This window comes from Camellia sinensis, chromosome 13, assembly GCF_055761805.1.
Source record: "Camellia sinensis isolate YWXY chromosome 13, ASM5576180v1, whole genome shotgun sequence".
Classification (NCBI taxonomy): domain Eukaryota; kingdom Viridiplantae; phylum Streptophyta; class Magnoliopsida; order Ericales; family Theaceae; genus Camellia; species Camellia sinensis.
Genome location: NC_138973.1, coordinates 85,332,395 through 85,341,050, shown reverse-complemented (window position 1 = coordinate 85,341,050; position 8,656 = coordinate 85,332,395). Strand labels below are relative to the sequence as shown.

The 8,656-nt window shown below is 37.2% G+C and overlaps 1 pseudogene across 1 annotated transcript; it reads right to left on the bottom strand.

Annotated features, from left to right (window-relative positions):
• Window positions 1-403: 403 nt before the first annotated feature.
• Window positions 404-6,290, bottom strand: LOC114301493 (putative trehalase; annotated as a pseudogene). Its single transcript, XR_014349191.1, has 11 exons — window positions 5,723-6,290; window positions 3,451-3,570; window positions 2,459-2,574; window positions 2,243-2,344; window positions 2,025-2,133; window positions 1,850-1,922; window positions 1,596-1,762; window positions 1,421-1,505; window positions 1,192-1,291; window positions 858-1,071; window positions 404-742 (listed from the first exon to the last, which is right to left on the bottom strand). The product of XR_014349191.1 is annotated as a putative trehalase (transcript).
• Between the last annotated feature and the right edge of the window lie 2,366 nt (window positions 6,291-8,656).

Genomic DNA, 8,656 nt, shown 5'->3' with positions numbered 1-8,656 from the left:
TTTTTTTTTTCCTTTTAAAAATCATAGTATATCTTCTAAAATGTATAAGATTAAAGTAACTTATATTATGAATTATCTATTGCTATTTTATTAAAATAAATATAATTGAATATTACATTGGTAAGGTCAGTTATACCTTTTAAAATGTTTTATGCTTTAAAATAAAACATCCTAAATAATTCTATCTTTTTATTTGGTCATTGTTATTTGAAAAAGTATGTATGCTTATTGTCCAAATATCAATATCGTTGTCAATTATTATTACTTTAGAAACTGAGAGTTTGTCTTTATTTATTATCTTTTATTAAGAATGGTTGATAAGAAATATCTAAAAAAAGAAAAAGGTAAGATGGTGGTCTTACATAAGAACTTGTGTTAACTTATTACATATTAAACTACATGATTATCATTCAAAATAACATTTTCATTAACTTAAGTCTAAATATTTCATATTCATAAGATATATTTAACATCGAAGTGTGTACATATGTTTTTTTGAGTAATTTAGAAAAAATGACCGAATCTTTACGATTCACGATTCAATTCGATTCATAATTCGATACGAGGCCATTTCGATTCACAATTCGAATCCCAATTTCACAACTATGTTATTAGTAGTATGTATGTCCAAATGAATTGTCTTCAATTCCCTTGCTCAGTTGCAATCTATCTTCAGGTCTTGTGGCCATCCGAACTCCTCCAAGAATGCCAATACAACTCCATTCGACCACCCAAAGCCTGTCTACATTGCCAACAAAATCAACCAAAGCCAGTTTGAGATTTATCGCTTTTAACATGTTTCATGGTTGAATCTTAGGGATGACTATTGACTGACAAATATAATTAATATTTGTTACCTGGGGTATGTATTCACCACCTCCTCCAAATTCTCCACATTTTTCAACATCGTATTTTTCATGCATTGCACCTGATTTCTTGTAAGCGACATAGTTGGTTCTGATCCACCTCACAGCAATGTCCTCTGCCATCGACCTCGCTTCCTTTGATCCGGACCTCGCCAAACCTTCAACAATCATGTGCTGTAGTGGTGCCCAACCATTTGGAAAGTCCCTTTACAGAAAACATTATTGTTAGATCACATTATTACATACAAAAGATATGATTTTCTCAACTAAGTTCTTCAACAGATACAATGATCTGTTCAAGGTACATTTTAAAGAGGATAATTACCATTGTTGTCCAGAATTAGTTAGAGATGTTGCAATCCCAACTGCACGAATCAGTCCTGAACTTTGAAGACTTTGCATGACTTGCTCCACCAATGTGCAATCTTCACATATTTAAAACAATATATAGGAGATTATGTGAAATAAAACCCTAAATTTATAATAATTGTTAGCACACTCAAAAGAGGTTGTTAAAGGAATCGCATCTTGGATATATAACAAACATTACAAACCTGAGTTAAACAACTCAATCCACAGAGGAATGAAGTTTGAGGCAAATATATTCCGATTCTGGTTTGAGGCCTCCCATGTGTGACCCTGCAACAAGAAATTGATTAGGAAAAGGAAAGGATACAACACGTAATCTCTGTGAGGCATGTTGTCATAGATTTCACATGAAGATGCTACCTTGCATGTAGGTCCATTGCTAAGCCAATAATCAAGCCATTGCCCCATCTCTGCATTCCAAAAACAGAATTCATGGCTTGTTTTCTTGCTTGAGCTGCTTCTTGAAAGTGTACAGAAATGGTACAATCTCCAGTAACATTTGCTAAGAACACTATGTCAAGTTCCATCTGAAACAACATGGAATAGCTCATGTTATATATATATATATATATATTGGATTATTGAATTCAACCAAAGGTTTCTTCTAATCAAACCTTGAGTATGAATGCATTTAAATCCACAGGTATAATTGATGTTGTAGCCAATGTTGTGAGATCAGATCCATTCCTGCAAATGAAAATCATACCATCATTATTCAATACAGAAACAAGCAGGAGTGTCTAGGTCCTACACATGTTTGGGTCAAAAATGACCAAAGTGAAACACTACCTCATCCATCTTGTACTGAAATCCCACCCACTTTCAGCGGTTGAAGCCAGTTCCCTATAAAGATGTTGTTTTGCGGAATCATTCATGAGCTTGGAAGCAGTTTCAATGTTCCTGAGGGAAGGATTACATGTTTTTAAGCTAAAAACTCCAAATATTTCTTTATGAACTATTCAGATCACACCAGTTTAAATTTAAGTTTATGGGTCAAAAAGGATATACAATGGTTGAAGATTCTGGCCTTGGTTTGTTCCACATTGCATAGTATCGACTTAAAGTGCGATTGCATCCTTCAGCATCATGAATTATCACACTATGTATTTCTGAAAACAATTTAAAACCAATGAAACCAAACTAACTTGCAAGGATTGCTAGAACAACCCAATTAAGAAGATGAACAATATATAGATGCGAGAGATTAATAAAGCTCTCAATACCTGAATTCCAAAATTTGTGTTCTTTTAGCAAGGCAGGGAGTGACTTTCTAGCAAAGTCTATATCGCCGGTCCTAGTGTATATATCATACACCATCGCACTCAGGAGTGGAGGTTGGCTGCAAAGTCCCAATAAACTTGTTGTTTAACCAAAAAAATATACAAATAAATGCAAGCAAAAACAGGACACACTTACAAACCCCAACCCCCATAAACACACACAAACAAAGAAAGACTGACAAGTAGACCATCAATTTGGGAGCTTGAATGCAGACTAATAAAGCCTTCAAAATTCATACTATTTAGTGGAGTGCAATGGTAACTATTACCCTGGTTTTTATACAATTTTAATAGGTGGTTTTGTATGGATTTCAATCCTAATAAAGGAGGATAAATAGTTACTATTCACTAAAAACTGTAGGATCCTTAAATTCGTGACCACATTGGTTGCCATGTGAATAAGCTAGTGTAAATAATTTATGATACAACGTACGTTGTTATTATTCATGATACACAAATGCAAGTTTAATGGGTTAAGCATGTTTCATAGACATGAACTACATCATGCATTAAATCTATTTTGTACCAAGAAACATTGTTGAGAAATAAGAAGATGATTTTGATACTTAATTCATGAAATAAAAAGAAAAAGAAGAAATATGCAAAAATTAGTCATCTTAATCATTTGTCTGTAAAATTATTCAATACCAATTCACCTTATGAACAGACTGGCAGTACTGGCAATTAACCATGCATATTGAGAAGCAAATAGATGTGCTGATGTCTTAGCAAACTAAGAAGATTGTATGACTGATGGATTGCAATTTTTTCACTACATTTCTTATTGTATTGCTAATCAGTTGTATAACATTGCTGTGGAGGTTGAATACCCAGAACCATGTACTAAATTTATTTTTAATAAGTTCCAGTTAACCCAAAAACCATCCTCTAGCTAGGGCTCTCAAGAAATCAAGAAATGTTCAAAGGGACTTTACCTCCTGTTAGTGTAATATGCCCTCGCACCATTAAGAACATGCCCAAATTCATCTATAAGGGAAATGAGATTTGTCACAATTCCTTTTGCAGTCTCATACATTTTACTTGCTAGCAAACCCCTGCATGACAAATTCAAAGCCCCTCCCATTAAAAAGATGCTTGAGAACAAACTATAAAACAAACGAAAATAATGGAGATAACAAAAAAGTGTATCATGAAAATATCTCCAAGCTGTTGCCGGATGATTAGAAAAACTTAGGATCAACAGGCTGGTTGATTGGAAAAGACTTCGAGATGATTTTCACAACAAAAAAAAATAAAAACATTTCATGGTCCGTAAACAAATGTAAAGGCAACAACTGAAACAAATATTTTGACTGACCAAATTAAAATATGCAATAAAGAAACAACATATTTCAACTCAAGTAATTAAGGTACATTTTAAAAGTTAGGTAGAATAGTACATTGTAGGTATCATATAACTATAAGATAAAATTGACTAATTAGAAATATTTAGTTAATTTAGTGGCACACATTTAAATGGTTAGAAGGTAAGGTAATGTTAATAATTTTTTTAAAATATATATATATATATATATATTCCACCAATCATTTTGAGATTGTATATTTGAAAAAAAATTCAAAAACACTAAAAAATCATGTTATGATTTCGAAGCTCCTAACAACTCTTGTACAAAAAATACTATACTATAGTAATATATATAGATCACTCACCAGCATTTAAAGGTCTTTAAAAGATTGTTATTTTAATTTTTTACGAAAAGACGTACAGAAAAAGAGGAAGATGTGATTGAATATTTCAACTTTTTAGTTATCATAGTCACCAAAATAAAAAAAAAAAAGAGAAAAAAAAAACACAAAAAAACCAACCCCTAATGGGCCCTTAATATTAGACTAGATTAAGGCCAAGTTTGGGAAGATTAAAAAAGTGCACTTTTTGTCTTTTTGGACTAAAAAATTGAGGTTGAAAATATGGATGTTTGGGTTAACTTTTTGACTTTTTATTGAAAAATGTGTAATAAAAAATTGTAAAAATTGATTTGTAGGGAAAAATTTGAATTGGGAGTTGTGCAGCCGTAATTGTTGACTTTTGGTGAATAGTGTTAACTTTTTAGCTTTTTGAGTAACTTTTTGGCTTTTTGGCTTTTTTGGATCTTCCCAAACTTGCCCTAAATTTCATTTAGTTTATGCTATTGGAGTCACCTCACGTTTGTTATTGATAGAAATCATTCATATCTTTGAATGCATTAAATCCCAACTCTTTTTTTTTTCTTTTTTTTTTTTTCTTTTTTTGGGATTAAATCTTAGCTTTTATAGGTATGTGTGGGTGTTAATTTTTGACCACACAACCAAACAAGGAACTTAGCTGGAGAGTATAGGAAAAATAGATTGAGCCAACTACTTGCCAAAGATGAGAATATCGTAGTGGTTCATCTACTTGGGGCACTTCAACGATCAAGTCAGTAAATCTTGTCTCTCACAAATATCAAAACAGTACTTAAGCTCACAAGTGAGAACTTACCTCTGACCTACGAGAGTGGGTCACTTTTATAACTAGCAGTGACCTGATCGCCTAGAAGCCTCACTTCATTGGACTTAAGCTCAATGTTCAACCAACAGTGACCTGATCCCCTAGAAATCTCAACTCATTAGACTCAAGCTCAATGTTTATCTTGGACCCACGAGAGTGCCTCACTTTTATAACTAGTAGTGACCTGATCCTCTAAAGCCTCACTTGATTAGACTCAAGTTCAATGTTCATCTTGGACTCTTGATTAGATAGGGATGAACTCCTCATGAGCCTTGTTTGGGGATTTTTGTCTGTTATCTGAATCCCTCGAGATTCCGACATTACTGCAGAACATCTCAGCAATGCTGTGATCACCTCGGCAACATGACTCATCCACGTAGCAATTTAACCGACATCTCAAACTATCTCAGCCACATGGCGTCATTCGCAAATTACTTCCCCACACTATGCAGATTGATCATATTCAAAATCATATTTGGATTCATTCAACAAAGTCCCATCTATGGGACGACAAAATAGTAATCAAATCAAAATTAGTTTATTGTTATTACAATTATATTGTTGACAAACTTGAGGACTTTCCACGTTTCACCTAGACCAATAACACACGACTGACAATGTAGGTAAACCATAAAATAAATTAAAAAAACAATTCATATCACTTTTTCCTTCACGAATTTTCTCGGAAACCAAACAGAAAACAAATCAAAACAACTCACCTTATTACCCAGTAAGAATCCCAATAGTTAACCTCTCTAAACCTCGACCCAGGTATTATCACCGGTTTAGTCAACGGAAGCAGAGTATGAAACTCGGGCCGTTCCAAGACCCGGTCCGATACTTTCCGTCTCAAGTTCTTCCATAGTGAATGAACCTCCAAAGCCCAAGCCCGAACCTCCCAGTTCACCACCTCCGGCAAAAAACCCTCCGGTTCGGGCACGAAATCGACCGGTTCAGTATGAACCAAATCTTCTCCAGCAACATTGAAGTAGCTCTGAATAAACCCATTAAAATCGGTAACCGATACAGATCCATTGGGGGTCCTTGGAAGATCATCGAATGCGTTTTGGGTAATTGAAGATTGGATTTTAATGAAAGATCTACGTAGAGTTTTGGGTTGAAGTTTTTTGGACCCAAGGTGTTGAGTGCAGTCTTTTGGAGAATTTCAAGAAAGGTGATTAATGGGGTTTTGGGGACTACTGAGCCTGAGTTAGAACATGTTGGAGTTGGAGTTGGAGTTGGAGTTGGAGTTGACATGGGTATGGATGTGAAGATGAGAGAGAGGATGAAGATTGTAAAACAAATTGATGTATATTATTGATTGATGTATTACAAGATTGTTCTATATATATTTTGTACAAGAATTCCTATTATATAGGAGATGATTCTGGAGTAGGTGAGGAGTGAGTGGTGGAGGTAGGTTTGGTGGAGTGTAGTAGGTGATAGGAGTGAGTGGTGGAGGTAGGTTTGGTGGAGTGTGTAGTAGTAATTTACATTTACATTAACAGCCCCCCTCAAACTCAAGGAGGATAGGAACTAACCAACTTGAGTTTGAAGAGAGTAACAAAACAGAAAAATAAACTGATAAATAAAATAAAACAGGATAGGAGACACGGTATGGTCGTGTCAGACCGTTGCAGAAGACAGTTTACGGGGTCATGTCGGACCGTTGTAGCAGACACTGTGTGGTCGTGTCAGACCGTTGTAGAAGACAGTTTATGGGGTCATGTCGGACCGGTGTAGCAGGACAGTTTACGGGGTCATGTCGGACCGTTGTAGAAGACAGTTTACGGGGTCATGTCGGACCGATGTAGCAGGACAGTTTACGGGGTCATGTCGGACCGTTGTAGCAGACAGTTTACGGGGTCATGTCGGACCGTTGTAGCAGACACTGTGTGGTCGTGTTAGACCGTTGTAGAAGACAGTTTATGGGGTCATGTCGGACCGTTGTAGCAGACACTGTGTGGTCGTGTCAGACCGTTGTAGAAGACAGTTTATGGGGTCATGTCGGACCGTTGTAGCAGGACAGTTTACGGGGTCATGTCGGACCGTTGTAGCAGGACAGTTTACGGGGTCATGTCGGACCGTTGTAGCAAATTGTGGTGGTGCACCAAGGGGGCGACTTAGGGAGTGCGCCATGAGCAACTTATACATGATACTGTGTATAACCCCCCCTCAAACTCAAATAGGTGTGAAGGTAGAAACCTATTTGAGGTTGAAACAAAGGGATTGATAAAGCTGACTGGTGTAGAAGACACTGTATGAGTGTGTATATAGGCGGCCCAAAAAATATACATGGATGTAGATATCGAGCCCTCAAAAGTCGTTCCCTCAAAAGGTGTGCCCGCACCCTCAAAAGGCGTGTCATCAAAAGGCGTGCCGGAGTCATCAAAAGGCGTGCCATGAAAAGGCGTGCCAGGTTGTCGGCGTCAAGAGGCGCGCGATGCGCGTGGCTGCCTCTGTGTCATGGTCTTTATAAACCGAAGCGGAGGAGGCAGAAACTGAGACAGAAAAACTGAGAGAAACCTCTGAAAAATTCTTCGTTTTGCTGAGAAAGAGAGGTCGTTTTGCTGAGAGAGATAGTCTGTAACACTCTGTGGCGAGAGATATTCTGTAACACTCTGTTGCCCAGAAAATGGCCTCGTCTTCCCGTGGGCTGCTGACTCTCTTTCCCGACCTCAACGAGTCCACAGGAGAGAGAGCTGGTGCGGCGGCCAGTGAAACTCAACCAAGCGCTTCCAGTTTTGCTCCGTTGAACTTTCCGATGTGGTCTGTGGAGCAAAAAATGGCAGTGCAGTCGGATGTGGAGGCCAATCAGTATACTTTGAAGGCATGTGTGGAGTCCATGACGGCGGTCACAAACTTGTCGCACCGGCTGCAGAGTAGGACAAATGAGGTGCAGCAGTTAAACTCCCAGCTGGCTCTGCTCCAACGCATGTATAAGGATGCGCGAGCAGAGATAAGCGTGCTAAGGGCAGAAAACAAGGAGCTGAAGCGGAAGGCCACCGTGATGTTCCGATTTGGAGGGCCGCCATATGCTGCAGTGGAGGAGCAGGGAGGAGGCAACTTGCTTGGTGGTCTAGGAAGCACGGAGGCAACACCGTCAAGGGCCGCCCAGGACGGAGGCAAGAAGAAGAGACCGGCGGCAGAGTAGAGAAGAAAAAGCCCGCCTGTGGATGTGGTTGTGTTGGTGTTTTTTTTTTTTTTTTTTTATGTTGTTTTTGATTGTTTTTTTTTTTTTTTTTGCTGTAAAATGGTGATCGGGGTGAGCCCCGACATGAATAAAATGAGTTTGTTGTGCAGATCTGCCTCTGCGGCTTTTGTTGTTGTTGTTGTTGTTTTTTTTTTTTTTTTTTTTTTTTTTTTTTTTGGACTCAGACCCATGTGCGCCGGATGGGTGAGATGAAAAAACAGTTTGAGAGGTGTGATATAAAAAAAATAATAATAATAAGAAGAGAAGGGGAAATATATTATAAAAATATATATAGATATATAGATATTAAAAGAAAAGAAAAGTGTAACGTGGGTGGTGTGCATGTGTTTTTTTTTTTTTTTTTTTTTTTTGTTGGGTTTTGTTTGTGAAAAAGGTGAGTGAAAGGCAAAGAAAAAATGGATTAAAAATAAATAAAAAAAAAGGGGAAATGAGTGCAAAA